The sequence below is a fragment of the Palaemon carinicauda genome, chromosome 1 (genome assembly GCF_036898095.1).
Source record: "Palaemon carinicauda isolate YSFRI2023 chromosome 1, ASM3689809v2, whole genome shotgun sequence".
Taxonomy (NCBI): Eukaryota; Metazoa; Arthropoda; class Malacostraca; order Decapoda; family Palaemonidae; genus Palaemon; species Palaemon carinicauda.
This window is the reverse complement of record NC_090725.1, coordinates 263,042,954-263,060,393: the sequence shown is the minus strand read 5'-3', so window position 1 is coordinate 263,060,393 and position 17,440 is coordinate 263,042,954. Positions and strand designations below refer to the sequence as shown.

Sequence of the window (17,440 nt, the reverse complement as noted above, 5' to 3'; positions counted from 1 at the left end):
GCCTCAAACGATTTTGGCAAGCATGGAAGAATTACGGAGCGGAACCCTGGACGGTAACAGTGTTAAGAGGGGTACAGGCTCCCGTTCCTGGCAGATCCTCCACCTCTTATCTCAGCAAGTCAGGTGCAGTGGTTAGTCCCAGGGACCCCTTGAAGAGGGAGGCCTTACAAGAAGAGGTCTCCACTATGTTAACGAAAGGGGCAATGGAAACTGTGCTACAACCGGGTCCAGGTTTCTACAGCCGCCTCTTCCTGGTGGAGAAAGCGACGGGGGTTGGAGACCAGTCATAGATCTGTTAGCCCTCAACAAGTTTGTATGCAAGACCGGCTTCAAGATGGACACCCCGAAGTCGGTCCTGGAGTCCTTGAGGGAAGGAGACTATATGATTTCCATAGATCTCAAGGACGCCTATTTCCAGATCCCCATTCAACCCTCCAGCAGGAACTACCTTCGGGTGAAGTGGGATACCCAGATCTTGCAATTCAAGACTCTTTGCTTCGGCCTATCGACAGCCCCCAAATCTTCACGAGAATCTTCACGACTGTCTCTGTATGGGCTCACGAATGGGGAATTCATCTGATTCGCTACGTGGACGACTGGTTACTCCTTTCTTCCTCAAAGGCAGTTTTGAAGGAACAAGGCGCGAAGCTAATGCAATTCTGCAAGGTTCTGAATATCACCATCAACCTGGAGAAGTCGCACCTGTCTCCCTCCACAAGGATGACGTACTTGGGGATGGTCCTAGACTCCCGACTAGTGAGAGTCTTCCCATCGGAAGAAAGGCTGAACAACCTGGACCAGATCCTCCGTCCCTTCCTATCGGGCCAGCCCAGGAGAGCGAAGGATTGGCAGAGATTGATAGGACATCTAGTGTCTTTGGAGAAGCTGGTTCCCCAAGGGAGAATGAAACTCAGGGCCATCCAATGGAACCTGAAGGGGCTCTGGAACCAAGTAGGGTCGCCCTACAAAGTAATTCCTGTTCTTCCAGGGACAAAGCAATCCTTTGAGTGGTGGAGAGACTGAGCAAACATCCTCAAGGGGATGCCCTTCGCGGCGGAGCCCCCGGAGATGCTCCTCTTCACGGACGCCTCCAAGGAAGGATGGGGAGCTCACCTTCGCGGGGAGTCAGCAAGGGGTTCTTGGACAGAGGTGGAAAAGACGCAACATATCAACGTCCTGGAGATAAACGCCGTTCAAAAAGCGTGCCTTCAGTTCGTCGGTCTTCTAAGGGGAAACACAGTGGCGTTAAATGTGCGACAATGCCACAGTAGTAGCCTACATAAAGAAGCAAGGCGGTCTAAAATCGAAGGAGTTGTGCGACCTCACGGAGATTCTGGATTGGGCCGAGACGGAACAAGTCGTAATAACAGCAAGATTCATTCCGGGAAAGAGGAATGTCCTAGCCGACGGACTCAGCAGAATGGGCCAGGTGGTAGGGACCGAATGGTCCCCTCATCCAGAGGTAGCAAGTCTCATCATCCAAAAGTGGGGTTCGCCGGTGATGGACCTCTTCGCGACCAGGCTGAACGCACAACTCCCCGTATTCTGTTCTCCTGTCCCAGACCCAAAGGTGGCATTGGAAGACTCCTTCCAACACAGGTGGGACAATCTCAACGTGTATGCCTTCCCTCCCTTCACACTGATCAGGCAAGTGCTCAACAGAGTAAGAACGGCTCTCAATCTAAGGATGACTTTGGTAGCGCCTTGGTGGCCGGAGAGGGAATGGTTCACGGACCTAAGAGAGATGGCGTGCCTTCCCCCGTGGCCTCTGCCAGACAGACCAGATCTCCTAAGGCAACCACACTTCCAAAGGTTCCACGACAATCCACGATCTCTGCGCCTTCACGCGTGGAGGTTATCCAGCGGCTCCTCAGGAAAGAAGGTTATTCGGCAGGAACAGCTGAAAGAATGTCTCGTTATCTGAGGCACTCATCGGCAGCGGTGTACCAGGCAAAATGGGCCACTTTCACGAAATGGTGGGCCTCCAGAAACATCAATCCCTTAGGAGCCTCGATTCCGGACATTGCGGATTTCCTCGTACATCTCAGGGACGTGGTGTGCATGTCAATTCCAGCCATCAAGGGAGTCCGTGCAGCGTTAGGCCAAGTTTTCCTCTTGAAAGGCATTGATCTGGGTTCCTCTAGGCACATCTCTATGCTCATCAGGAGCTTTGAGCAAACCTGCCCTCCTCATGCCTCCAGGGTGCCACAATGGGATGTAGCTCGGGTTCTGAAAATGCTGAGTGAGCCACCCTTTGAACCTTTGAAGGACATAGTAGATAGAAATCTCACGCTCAAGACGGTCTTCCTGTTAGCCTTGGCTTCAGCTAAGAGGGTGGGCGAGATCCATTGCTTGTCCTACGAAGTCTCGCTCACAAGAGGTTGGCAAGAGGTCTCCTTCAAGTTTGCTCCTACATTTGTGGCTAAAACACAAAATCCAGCTGTCTGGGATCCGAGATTCGAAGGGTTCACTGTTCCAGCAATTCCTCGGTCAGGTAATCCGGAAGTTTTGAAGTTGTGTCCAGTCAGGGCCTTAAGGAAATATCTGGAGAGGACTGCTAGTCTCCGACCTGGCATCAAGAACCTTTTCGTCTCCACGGGCACAGTGAGGAAGCCGATCTCTAAGAATACCATCTCCTTTTGGCTTCAACAGGTGATCATCAAGGCCTATAGTAGTGCCGGTCTTCCCCTTCCAGGTAGGCCCAGACCACATGACATTAGAGGTAGAAGTACCTCTCTTGCCTTTGAGAGAAACATGGCAGTAGCGCAGATCCTCAAGGCAGGCACCTGGTCGAACCAATCTACGTTCACAGTCCACTACCTCAAAGAATGTTCGAGGAAGTCTCTAGACGGGTTCTCTATAGGGACAGTCATCTCCGCGCTCCAAGCGATTCAACGGCCAAAGCCCCAGGTATAATCGCGGTTATAAAGACCAAAAAGACACAGGTTCATTTTCCCTTTTCCCCTTTTCCCCTTGTCTTCTCTTTTCTCTTCTTTCCCCGGAGATTTGACCAAGTAGAGACTGAACAAGACATGGATTCAGTTTCATCGCTGGACACAACAACAAGAAATATTTTAAGGGTGAGTACAGTACTTAGACACTAGTGTGAGCTCTTTTTGTAGTTTTCCTACGGTTCGTTTTCCGTCAACCTTTAGAACCTAGTCTCCTATCTAGGTTCACAGCCGTTCTGCTTAGTTGGGTCTAGGTCAGGTAGACACTCCCACCTCCTAAAGTGTAAGTCTCCTAAGAAAGTAGTTCGAGGTAAGTCTCTTGTGTTGGAACAAATCACAAATTTTTAGTAATTTGTATTTTTCCTAACATACTTACCGAGAACTACTTTCGGGTAATGGCCCTCCCTTCCTTCCCCGAGTGCCTTTCTGACCCTTAGTTATTTTTAACATCCAAGAACTTACTGAGGGTCGAGACCCAAGCTAACGCACGACTTGGCTCGGGACTAGCCTTAGGGCACGTATCCTTCCGCCTGGGGTAGTCCTCACAGAAAACGGAAGTAGGGTAAACTACTCAAAACTCTGGTCGGTTGAGAGGAGATTCCAGGTACCTCTTAAGAAAGTAGTTCTCGGTAAGTATATTAGGAAAAATACAAATTACTAAAAATTTGTGATAATTATTTATGATTTGGCCTGCCATCACCTGTCCTCCAGAAGTCCTGTTGCAATAAAAAAATAACGCAGTTCATGGCTGTGAGAGTATATATAGAGGCGTCTTGGTACCCCCCAGCCATCCCTGGCCTACCCACTCAAGTGGTTAAGCGGGGTTTCCACCTCGCACTTTGTCTAATGGCTACCTTCCAGCTTTGCTGAAAAATAATCCACAATACTACAGGTTTGTGTTAGTTAGGGAAAAATACAAATTATCTCCGAATTTGTCATTTTAGTAATTTATGATCAATTGTTATTTGTTATGTGCACACTTATGAAATATGCGTAAGTACTTAAAAGTGTGCAGGTTCCCATACAATGTCCATAAACAAAGACAAAAAACTTGAAATTGGAGCAAAGAGAAATCGAATTTACATACTGTATCGATAAAATATGTAATCAAATGTATATTTATAATGGTGCAAAGCTGAGTAAGTAGTGTCAGATTATTTTACAATCTTGTGAGATCCACCATCAATAATTCTATCAGGAAGAAAAACTCATGTATTTACTGTAAAGAGGATACCTCTGGTGTGGGTAGTTTGAAATTATTGCATTTTGACAAAATGTGAAATGTTAACGCTGCAAAGTGAGAATCACACAATGGAAGTAACTTGTTCCTGCTTAAAGCCAATCATGATATTACTATACAGGTAGTTGTCGACTTATGACTGAGATAGGGACCAAGAGATGCGTTGAAAGTCGATCTGGACATATTTCGAACTTAAAAAGTTAATTTCCTGTAAATTTCTTTAGTGTCATGATTCGACAATATTTTCTGATTATATCATTATTTCTAAATTTAAAGGATATCATAAGTTCTAATTAATCATTTTTGTATTCTATTTTTCAATTTTGGAAGCATTTTAACAATCGACAATATCCAACTTTTTTTTTTGTTTACCTTGGTTGTGATCAGCTGATCTGAAGGGCCTGCTACCGGATCGAGGGAATGAGTATTGTTTGTATAAATTTATTCAAAATATCCTCTTGATGAATATTACATCAACACCAATATGTTACAGAATATAATTTTCTTCATACAGTACGTTTATAGCCATTATTATTAGTTATCATATGAATACGTTCTCTCTTTCTCTGTGTACGCGTGCGTACTAGTAGTCCAATTTTAAAGCTTACACACACAGTATTTAATTTTTAGTTCATTATCAAGCCTTCATATTTCATTAGGTGTTGTTGAGATTCATTATGGTTTATTAAAGCATGTGTGTATTCTATTTTTTCAAATTTGGGATAATTTCAATAATCAACAATTACTTTTGGTAGTCATCTACTTATTTCACAGTCACGCTACCATATTGCGATTATGGGAAAGTATGGATAACACGGTGTTGTTTATATACTTTCCTCAACTCATTCGAAATATCTTCATATTGAATATTACATCAGCACCAATCAATATTTTATAGAAAATTCTCTCTCTCTCTCTCTCTCTCTCTGATTTTCACTGTTAAATCTTCATATTTCTTTAGGCATTATTAGAAATTCTTTGTATCATTACTCAATGTTTCTATTGTGGGAAGAATAACTAATATTACTCAGTAATGCATAGAAAGGAAATCACTTGATTTACCACTTGCCATACGCCAGAAGTATGATGCTGTCAGACTTCTTTTCTTGAATTTACTGTAAGTAGTAGAGTACTATACTCATAACAGCTTATACATACTACTGAAACACTTGATACCGATACTAGATGTTTCAATGATGGGGATAATAAAATTACTGTACTTACTATTAACACAACGATAGGAAATCGTTCAGTTTGCCAGCGCTCCTTTTGCCAGAAATATAATGTACACAGGACATGTAACATGAAGTCGACAAAGAATGACTTGTGAAATATGTAAAACCCTTTTCTTTTTTCTTGCAATAATTGAAAGAAAATATTAACATACCAAACAATAGTATTTAATTTTTATAATGTAAAAGCATATATATATTTCTAAGAAAATATTTGTCATATTTGTGTACTTTTGTTAGATAGATATCGATCTATTATCAGAGATGAAATAAAAATAGCGTAGAGTCAAATTAACATTAATTAGTACTAATAATAATCGATACAGAACCACAAAATACTTTGTATTGTTACTCAATATTTCGACTAGGGTTGTGGTTGCCGATGAGGGAATGTCCTTGACTGGTGAACTCCAGACTGCGGTTCAAGTCCTGCTCAAACTTGTTAGTTCCTTTGATCTCTGTAACCTTACTATCCTTGTGAACTAAGGATGGGGCTTTGGGGAAACCTACAAGTCTACCTGCCGAGTCATTAGCAGCCATTGCCTAGCTCTCTGTGGTCCTAGATTGGGTGGAGAGGACTAGGTCAGTCTCTAGGGCATTGTCGTGCTTGATAAGGCAGCGTCACTGTCCCTTGCCTCTGCCATTCATGAGTGGCCTTTAAATACTAATCGTTAGCCTTTTGGAAGGAAATCACTCTATTGCCCACTCGCTTTCCACCGGCAATATGACGTCACCAGGCGTATGATATGAACTTGACAGATATTAAAACTTTTCTCATGCATTTTTTAGTGAAAAGGATTAAGAAAATACTAACTAACCAAGATAAAGTTAATTTTTATACAAGAAAATAGATCATTTCCAAAGAAATAGTTGTCCTATTAGTGTATTCATACTAGTGACGTCATCACAGTGAAAAAAGTGGTCGAACAGTTGCGAGTCCATGACTACCTGTAATTTAATATGCTTGGCTGGATATTTCTCAAAGTTACTTTTATGGTACCCCACTTCTTGCCCATACAGGGTACTGTAGTTTAATTTTTTTTTTTACAGTTGCTATATCCTTTCTCAGCAAAGCTATTAGTGGAGATTAGAAGTTGGGTGTCTTTTTCAACCATAAAAGGTTTCATTTTTATTTAAGAAAAAAAAAATTGCCAAAAAGCAGTGTTACCGATACTTCAGTTTTTCACATTTTATTTTATATTAAGTTATTGTTATACAGTAAAGTATCATGCTTTTGATACTTTCGGTAATTCTACTTTAGCAATATCTTTTTATATTACCTAAAATAGGATTTGAAGTTCTGATGAGTACCATTTTGACAGGACATATTGCATTGGGAATGGTATTTTCATTGGGCTGTGTAATAGTTATCTTCCTCTTTAGGCTAGCTATTGATTCTTACCTCTGGCAGCTGCAGTAGTGAGGGGACCACAGAGAATGTGTATACTTCTGAAATTGGGGAAAGGGCCTCAGAGAATGGGAAGCTCTTGAAGCAATTTCCAGAAATTGTCAAGAAACTGAAGGATAGAATTAAAGGGTGTGTGTTATAGTGGTAACAGGAGTGCAGCAGCTCTTCTTGTTCGAGCATTCAGCCCTTCTGCTCTAAGAGGTAGACTAAGTTAGATTTTCAAAGGGTGATTTTGATTTAAATAACCTGCTTGATTTTTTAAAGTTACCCTACTAATGAGTATGTGCAGTATTTTTATAAAAATGATAAAAGAAATTAGTCTTGATAATTGATGGTAGAATATTAAGTAGAGTTGAAGCTAAAACAATTTGAAATTGTAGGTATCAAGTCTGTACAGACAGTTGTATGCAGATAAAGTTTCTAATTACAACCTTTTAATCATAATTTGTCTTATCCACCAAGAGACATCTCTAGAAAAACATCTGAAAAAATCAAAATAAATGCTCTTAGCATTGAACCCATGCATCACTAATTCTGTTATGAGTTTGCAAAACTTGAACATTGTCCTAAGGTTCTACACTGCTGCTTTGTTCTTCCTCCATTGCAATATCTTTCCTACTAAATTATTTTTTTCACTTCGCAATATTTATTTTCAAGGTTTGCTAGAAACTTTGTCAAGTAACATATTTTACTCTAATTTTGATATTCAGTCTGTCTTAACAATGGGTTAGGTTCTTGCAACCCTGTTGTTAATCAAACATCCCCTCTTGGCCAGCATATTAAGCGTTTGATTTTCAAGTCACATGTGTCAATAGTATCCTAATTTATTTAAAATGTCTGATATGAAGTAAACATTGCATATGTGCCTCGTTTTTTTGAAAAAGTGGCTATTAAGAACTTTTAACCCTGAATTTTCTGACCAAAATGGGGGGGGGGGGTTCCAAGTTTTGACCTAGTCACAGGATTCTGTCTAGCAACAGCACTGTTTTCTATTAACTCTTCTTGGTCTTTGTGAAGGAAATAAAACTTTGTTTCTTTGAAAGTGGTAATCTAATATATGGAATAAAGTTTATACTAAACACATATCTAGATTAAATTGCAGACTAGTATTTAAAAATAACTTCATATTTTGTCATCTAACTACTAGTTTTACCAGAAAATGCATCATATATGAACAAAGCATGTGTAAACTTTTAGTTTTTCTATATTGGTTTTCGCTCGTTACTATATCATTTTATTTCTTACTAATGTTGGGTTATTTTAACTTCCCAAAATTGTTGATTAAAAATGTTTTTTTGTAATTTTTTTTATGGAATATAACAAAATAAGATTTCAACATAGGTATTTCAGTTTACTTATTTACTCGAGACATTTTATAGGAAACATTGCAATTGTATGTTCTAAAATTTTCTGAGATATGAAGGGATCTTAGAAAGACTTACCGGAGAAAGAGGTGTATTAAATGGTCATGAAAAACACTGTAGAGGAAGTCTTGGATGGTTCTTCAGGTTTCTTCCGGGTAGAGAAACTGACAGGAGGCTGTAGACCTGTCATAGACTTTTCCTGCTTCAATTGGTTTTTGTTCCAAATGCAGTTCAAGATTAAGAAACCAGGTACAGTAATTAAACCATTTAAAAGATTTTTACTTTCAAATGTCTGTTCATGCAAGATCAAGGAGGTACAGTATTTAAGTTCCCTTTCATAAAGTGTACCAGTTGAAAGTCTGTCAACAGCACCATTCTCGGTTCCCTCATGGGTAGACATCATGGTGATAAGTCTCTTAAAGTACCTGGACAACTGGCTTCTCTTAGCAGAGTTTTAAGATCATAACTCATTCATCACATGAACCTCCTCTTTGATTTATGTCATGACCTTGGGGTCCACCCAAACTTGGATTGGTCCAGTCTCGTCCCTCAAAGCTGCATACGGTACTCGAGTATGGGTATAGACTGAGCCCAAGCTAGAGTCCGTCCATCATCAGACAGAATCCAGAGGTTCAGACAGGTTATAGCTCCCTTTCTGGAAAATCATTTCCACCCAGCTCACTCTTGGCAGAAGCTCCTGGGCCATGTTTCCTCCCTAGTGAAGCTAGTACTATTTGGAAGGATGCATCTTTGCTCTCTACAATGGGCACTAAAAGTCAATGGTTGCATAAATCAGATCCCCCTTTCGCTTATTGTTGGCTAATGGAGAAGAATCTGTTAGCAGGGTCTTCCTTACAGATTCCAACTCCAGTATCTTTTTTTCAGATGCTTCTTACCAAGGTGGGAAGCTATCTAAGGTAGGAAAAGTTTCAGGTACATGGTCACAGGAAGAAAAGTCCTTCCACATAGATTACCTAGAGTTGAAGTCATTATATCTAGTGTTACTATACTTTTCAGAGACAATCAAGGGTCATTTGGTAGTGTTGATGAGCGACAACATGACTGTAGTAACATCTATATCCCATCTGCTCTGCCTGCTAGCAGTGGGAGTACAACATTGGATCCAAGTAAATGCCGTTCACCTTTCAGCACGATTCATTCCAGGGAAGAGGAACATAATAGCAGACAATTCAAGCCAACAAGGGATGATAATTGGTTCAGACTTTGTCGAGTTCCCCGATTACAGACATGTTTACCTCTCATTTGATCAACAAACTCAGTGTATTGTTCCCAGCTGCGATGACAGAGGACACATTAAAACACCCATGTGTATGCCTTTCCCCCTTTCTATCTGATCTGCCAGGTGCTGAACAAAATTAGGTCATCAAAAAATCTAAGAGTAATGCTGGTCATGCTTAATGGTCTCATGTGGAGTGCTCCGGGTTATCCAGCACCTCCTCTGACTCTGCAGCAGTGTATCAAGCTAAGTGGTCACTTTAATGATTAGTGTCGTAGAAGGGGTATAGTTCCACTCAAAGCCACTATTCCATTGATTGAAGACTAGTTTTCCTATGTAAGGAAAAACTTCTCTCGGTCTCAGCGGTAAAAGGCTAACGCTCAGCCTTAAGCCAGGTGTTCAGACTGAAATGACTTGATCTTTTCCCTTCGTAGGAACTCGGTATTGATGAAGAATTTTGAGCAGTCTTTCTCACCTCGGAAACTCAAAACCCCTCTTTGGAGGGTGATCAAGATTTTGAGATCACCAAAGATGGCGTTTTACCAACTCCTCCACAAAGTTTGATTGACACCTACTCAAGACAATCTTCCTTCTATCTTTAGCTTTATCAAAGAGAGTGAGCGAGGTACATCGCCCATCTTATCTTGTTTTCACACTCCCGGGGTGTGGAAAGCTCTTTCATTCTCTCGTGTACCCGAGTTTACTGCTAAGACCCAAAATCCATCAATTAAAGATACAGTAGTAGATCTGACTTCTCATCTATTTCAGCAATCGAGGAGGTAACTGATGATCTGGACATTATTTTTTTCAATATTAATCTTACCCGATGATCATGTAGCTGTCAACTCCGTTGCCCGACAGAAATCTACGGTCGGGATACGCCAGCGATCGCTATCCAGGTGGGGGTGTACTCAACAGCGCCATCTGTGGTCAGGTACTCAAGTACTTCTTGTCAACAAGAACTCAATTTTTCCTCTGTCGTGCCGCCGGCAAGACCTACTTGGATACGCTGTTGATTTTGGAGTCTTTTGTTCACGATTTGGTGATGTATTTGCTCTAAAGTTTAGCCTTCGCTGTTCAGGAAGCTTTATCCTTAGCTTAGCAAGCTTTTGGAATTAATTTGATTTATTGGTTAACGAACTTTGCTTAATTTTGGAATTCCCCCTTGACTACTTCTAAATTTAAGATGTCTGACCATTCCCAAGTTCCTAAATACAGGCAATGTAGTGTTAGGACTTGTACTAGGCGTCTTCCGAAGGCCTCTATAGATCCTCACACCGTATGTTCCAATTGTAGGGGTAAATCCTGTCAATTGGAAGATCGATGTGGGGAATGTGCTGGGCTTTCGGAATTCGATTTTAACGAATTCCTTAGATATGCACGTAGGTTAGAGAAGGAGAGAGATAGGAGGAGTTCTTCTCGCTCTGTGGATTTTTCCTCTCCCCATAACCCCTCAACCTTTTCCTTCCCCTGTGGTGGTGACTCCCGAACCTGCTACGAGTGCTCAGCCTGCAATGGCTGATATGTTGCTTGCCATTCAGGCTCTCGGTGAGAAGGTGGAGTCGTTGGTTAGTGACCGCAATCAACTCTTGGCAGATGTCAGAGAGCTGAAAGCGAAGAGTGCAGTGGGAAGTGTTAGTGCTAGTGATGTGCATAGTGTCAGTGTTGCGCATGAGGGTACATCTGTGCGTGCCAGTCGTCCTCCCAGTCCGGGACCTCTTGCAAGCTCCCAAGCCCAGGGGAGAAGCAATGTCGAAGGACCAAAGGGTTCGGCAGGCCTTGATCGGCGCACGGACGTATCCTCAGTGGTTGCGGACGTATCTGTTAAGGATCGTCCCATCCACATACAGACGAATGAGCCCTTACATTCCTCGTCTGTGGAAGAAGTTTCCAGGAGGAAACGGTGGACCAAGGTCTCACGACCGCTCAAACGTAAGGTCCCTTCCGAGCTTGTCCAACGGCCCAGGTGTAGCCACTGGGTCAGTTCGGACTCGCCACAGTCATCTGATGACTGCACACCTCCCAAGAGAGGTAGAGTGGTCCCTCAACAGGCTACTGCTCCGTCTGTTGTTGCTCCAACCACAGTAGACCCTAAGTGGTCCATGCTGCAGACTATGCAGTCTCAGCTTGCGGCATTCATGCAGGAGTATCATGCCGAGAAGGTTAACACCTCCTGTTAACCTACAACCCGCAGAGGTTGTGCGCTCAGCAGATACTGCGGCTGCCTGCTCCCACACCCCACCTGTGAGAGCTCCTCCACCGATGCGCAGTCCTCCCTGCCAGACGCATGTTCTTACTGCACCATCTGCTAACATGCGTGAGCTGCCGCATCAGGAGTTGCCGGGTTCCAGCACTATGCGGCATTCTCCTCAGCCCATGCAGCATGCTCTGCAGACCTTACAGCATGCTCCGCATACCATGCAGCATGAGCCGCATACCTTACAGCATGCTCTGCATACCATACCGCATGCTCCTCAGCCCACCGCAGACCCTCCCTCACACCAGCCCTCTGCTTTTGTTGTTGCCAGCTCGCAGACTGTCCAGCAGAGGCATGATGTTGGATCCGCAGGTACGCATGCACCCGTTCTGCAGGATTCAGCCGGTCAGCTTGCTGCTCTGCCTTTGCCACTCACAACTCAACTTTCGGATGATGATGTATCGGATGATGAAGCTGCTCATCTGGATGAACCTCACTCTGATGTTGAAGGACACAAGTCTTCGCCACCCTCCTTAGACTTTCGCAAAGTCCTTGCTTTGTTCAGGGACTTGTATCCTGAGCATTTTGTGTCTGCAACCCCTCGTTCTCCTCCCTCCGAGTTTGCTCTGGGCATGCAGTCTGCTGCGCCTGCCTTCACCAAGCTTGTTCTCGCCAGATCATCTAGGAGAGCTTTGAGGGTTATGGGGGACTGGTTGCATTCCAAGAAGCAACTGGGAAGGACCTCTTTTGTGTTTCCTCCTCCCAAGCTTGCTTCTAAGTCGAGCGTCTGGTATGCCACGGGAGAGGAACCTGGCTTGGGGGTTCCTGCCTCTGCCCAGGCCGACTTCTCAAGTCTGGTTGACTCTCCCCGCAGGTTGGCTATGAGACGTTCGAAGATCTGCTGGTCCTTTTCCGATCTAGATCATCTGTTGAAGGGAGTCTTTCGTGCCTTTGAGATATTCAACTTCCTCGATTGGTGTTTGGGAGCCTTAAGCAGGAAGACTTCCCCTTCAGATAAGGACTCGGCCATGCTGATCATGTCTAGCATGGACAAGGCAATTCGGGATGGGTCTGGTGAACTTGCGGCTTCATATGTATCAGGAGTCCTCAAGAAGAGAGAACATCTTTGCTCCTTCTTATCTGCTGGTATCACTCCTTGCCAGAAGTCAGAGTTGTTGTTTGCTCCTCTCTTCAAGTGTCTGTTTCCGGAGGAGTTGATTAAGGGGATGGCTGCCTCACTTATCCAGAAGGATACTCATGATCTGATGGCTTCTTCTGCACGTAAGGCTAAAACCTTACCTTCCGTGCCTAGACCCTTCCGCCCTGCAGCAGTTGATACACCTGCTTCTAGGTTCATCCCGCCCTTTCGTGGCAGAACCTCCAGCAGAGGAGGTACCCGTGCAGACAGTCACCGTGGCAAGTCCAAGAAGGGTTCCAAGTCCGCAAAAGGCAAGTTTTGACTGCCTTCCTCTCCAGACAGCAGTAGGAGCCAGACTCAAGACCTTCTGGCAAGCTTGGGAGAGCAGAGGTGCAGACGCTCAGTTTGTGAAGTGGCTAAGGGAGGGATACAGAATTCCGTTCTGCCGCAATCCCCCTCTAGCTACATCTCCCATCAACCTCTCTCCCAACTACAAGGAGAAGGACAAGAGGCTAGCGTTGCAACAAGAGGTGTCGCTCTTGCTACAAAAGGAAGCAGTGGTCATAGTCCGGGATCATCAATCCCCGGGCTTTTACAACCGTCTCTTCCTGGTAGCCAAGAAGACAGGAGGTTGGAGACCGGTGCTGGACGTCAGTGCTCTCAGTGCTTTTGTCACCAAGCAGACGTTCACGATGGAGACGACGAAGTCGGTCCTAGCAGCGGTCAGGCAGGAGGACTGGATGGTCTCGTTAGACCTGAAAGACGCATACTTTCACGTCCCCATCCATCCAGACTCCCAACCTTTCCTGAGATTCGTCTTTGGAAAGGTTGTGTACCAGTTCCAAGCCCTGTGCTTTGGCCTAAGCACGGCACCTCTTGTGTTTACCAGACTGATGAGGAATATTGCGAAATTCCTTCACTTGGCAGACATCAGAGCCTCCCTCTATTTAGACGACTGGCTTTTAAGAGCTCCCACAAGTCGTCGCTGTCTGGAGAATCTCAGATGGACTATGGATCTGACCAAGGAACTGGGCCTCCTGGTCAATTTAGAGAAGTCCCAGCTCGTCCCATCTCAGACCATTGTCTACCTGGGTATGGAGATTCAGAGTCGAGCTTTTCGGGCTTCTCCGTCGGCCCCAAGGATCAACCAAGCCCTAGAATGCATCCAGAGCATGCTGAGAAGGAACCGATGCTCAGTCAGGCAGTGGATGAGTCTAACAGGGACACTTTCATCGCTGGCCCTGTTCATCGAGTTAGGGAGACTCCACCTCCGCCCCCTTCAGTATCATCTAGCTGCTCACTGGATAAAGGACATGACGCTAGAGACGGTCTCAGTTCCTGTTTCCGAAGAGATGAGGTCTACTCTAACGTGGTGGAAGAACAGCATTCTTCTCAAGGAAGGTCTATCTTTGGCTGTTCAGACCCCCGACCACCGTCTCTTCTCGGACGCATCAGACACGGGCTGGGGTGCGACATTGGACGGACAGGAATGCTCGGGAACATGGAATCAGGAGCAAAGGACACTTCACATCAATTGCAAGGAGTTGTTGGCGGTTCATCTGGCCTTGATAAACTTCAAGTCCCTCCAGCTAAACAAGGTGGTGGAGGTGAACTCCGACAACACCACAGCCTTGGCTTACATCTCCAAGCAGGGAGGGACTCATTCGAGGAAGTTGTTCGAGATCGCAAGGGACCTCCTCATTTGGTCAAAAGATCGAAAGCTCACGCTGGTAACGAGGTTCATTCAGGGCGATATGAATGTCATGGCAGATCGCCTCAGCCGGAAGGGTCAGGTCATCCCCACAGAGTGGACCCTTCACAAGAATGTTTGCAGCAGACTTTGGGCCCTGTGGGGTCAGCCAACCATAGATCTGTTCGCTACCTCGATGACCAAGAGGCTCCCGTTGTATTGTTCTCCGATTCCAGACCCAGCAGCAGTTCACGTGGATGCCTTTCTGCTGGATTGGTCCCATCTCGACCTGTATGCATTCCCGCCGTTCAAGATTGTCAACAGGGTACTTCAGAAGTTCGCCTCTCACAAAGGGACACGGCTGACGTTGGTTGCTCCCCTCTGGCCCGCGAGAGAATGGTTCACAGAGGTACTGCAATGGCTGGTCGACGTTCCCAGGACTCTTCCTCTAAGAGTGGACCTTCTGCGTCAACCTCACGTAAAGAAGGTACACCCAAACCTCCACGCTCTTCGTCTGACTGCCTTCAGACTATCGAAAGACTCTCAAGAGCTAGAGGCTTTTCGAAGGAGGCAGCCAGAGCGATTGCCAGAGCAAGGAGGACATCCACTCTCAGAGTCTATCAGTCTAAATGGGAAGTCTTCCGAAGCTGGTGCAAGGCCAATGCAGTTTCCTCAACCAGTACCACTGTAACCCAGATTGCTGACTTCCTGTTACATCTAAGGAACGTAAGATCCCTATCAGCTCCTACGATCAAGGGTTACAGAAGTATGTTGGCAGCGGTTTTCCGCCACAGAGGCTTGGATCTTTCCACCAACAAAGATCTACAGGACCTCCTTAGGTCTTTTGAGACCTCAAAGGTACGTCGGTTGTCCACTCCAGGCTGGAATCTAGACGTGGTCCTAAGGTTCCTTATGTCATCAAGATTTGAACCTCTCCAATCAGCCTCTTTTAAGGACCTCACATTGAAAACTCTTTTCCTCGTGTGCTTAGCAACAGCTAAAAGAGTAAGTGAGATCCACGCCTTCAGCAGGAACATAGGTTTCACATCTGAAACGGCTACATGTTCCTTGCAGCTCGGTTTTTTGGCTAAAAACGAGCTTCCTTCACGTCCTTGGCCTAAGTCGTTCGAGATCCCTAGCATGTCCAACTTGGTGGGGAACGAACTGGAGAGAGTACTTTGCCCAGTTAGAGCTCTTAGGTACTATCTAAGAAGGTCAAAACCTTTACGAGGACAATCAGAAGCCTTATGGTGTGCTATCAAGAAGCCTTCTCTACCAATGTCTAAGAACGCAGTTTCTTACTACATCAGGCTTCTGATTAGAGAAGCACATTCTCATCTGAAGGAAGAAGACCTTGCTTTGCTGAAGGTAAGGACACATGAAGTGAGAGCTGTGGCTACTTCAGTGGCCTTCAAACAGAACCGTTCTCTGCAGTGTGTTATGGATGCAACCTATTGGAGAAGCAAGTCAGTGTTCGCAGCATTCTATCTCAAAGATGTCCAGTCTCTTTACGAGAACTGCTACACCCTGGGACCATTCGTAGCAGCGAGTGCAGTAGTAGGTGAGGGCTCAGCCACTACATTCCCATAATCCCATAACCTTTTTAACCTTTCTCTTGAATACTTTTTATTGTTGTTTTTGGGTTGTACGGTCGGCTAAGAAGCCTTCCGCATCCTGGTTGATTTGGCGGGTGGTCAATTCTTTCTTGAGAAGCGCCTAGGTTAGAGGTTGTGATGAGGTCCTTTAGTATGGGTTGCAGCCCTTTATACTTCAGCACCTAAGAGTCGTTCAGCATCCTAAGAGGACCGCTACGCTCAGTAAGGAAGACGTACTTAATAAAGGCAGAGTAATGGTTCAAGTCGACTTCCTTACCAGGTACTTATTTATTTTATGTTTGTTATTTTGAATAACTAATAAAATGAAATACGGGATACTTAGCTTCTTTGTTAACATGTATGCTGGTCTCCACCCACCACCCTGGGTGTGAATCAGCTACATGATCATCGGGTAAGATTAATATTGAAAAATGTTATTTTCATTAGTAAAATAAATTTTTGAATATACTTACCTGATGATCATGAATTAAAGAACCCGCCCTTCCTCCCCATAGAGAACCAGTGGACCGAGGAGAAAATTGAGTTCTTGTTGACAAGAAGTACTTGAGTACCTGACCACAGATGGCGCTGTTGAGTACACCCCCACCTGGATAGCGATCGCTGGCGTATCCCGACCGTAGATTTCTGTCGGGCAACGGAGTTGACAGCTACATGATCATCGGGTAAGTATATTCAAAAATTTATTTTACTAATGAAAATAACATATTACTATTATTACTAGCTAAGTTACTGTCCTAGTTGGAAAATCAGAATTCTATACGACCAAGGGCTCCAACAGGGAAAAATAGCCCAGAGAAGAAAGGAAATAAGGAAATAAACTACAAGAGAACAATTGAAATAAAAGTATTTTAAGAACAGACTATTCTGTGTACGTGTAGGCAAAGAAAAACGAGCCGTAACGAGAGAGAGAGAGGGATCCAATGTAGTATTTTATGACCAGCTAAAGGGCTCAATAATACTAGCAGTTGTTTGTTCCTTTGACCTGAGAGCAGTTCATCGTTACCTTGAAAGAGCTGGTTTCTTAAGTCTGTCCATCCCTAACTTGTTTGTAAGCACAAGTCAAAACAAAAAGGGAGTAATCAAAAATACCATATCTTTCTGTTTATGAACGTCATACCTAATTTTAGCTTATAAATCTTTAGAAGTTCCAACTAGGTCCCCGTCCAAAGCACACGACGTAATTGGTGTTACCGCAACCGTAGCATTCCACAAGAACCTCTCGGTAGCAGTAGCTCAAGTCCTTATTGCAGGTCTTTATGAGAGATGAACCACCTTCACCCCTCATTACTTGAAGGAATGTACCCACAGACCACTGGATACTTTCTCTTTGGCCCCATTAGTATAATAAATAGTCAGAGACATGCCTT

At 44.2% G+C, this 17,440-nt stretch overlaps 1 protein-coding gene across 10 annotated transcripts in view; it reads left to right on the top strand.

Moving 5' to 3' along the window:
* The window catches only part of LOC137655760 (myotubularin-related protein 3), a 201,373-nt gene that overhangs the window by 170,341 nt on the left and 13,592 nt on the right, over positions 1-17,440 (top strand). The window contains exon 18 of one of the 10 annotated variants that reach the window (XR_011046861.1): positions 6,835-7,032. The exons of the other annotated variants lie outside the window; for them this stretch is intronic. The gene's annotated coding sequence lies outside the window, so the exon portion shown is untranslated. The remainder of the gene's footprint in view (positions 1-6,834; positions 7,033-17,440) is intronic. 10 annotated transcript variants of the gene reach the window in all.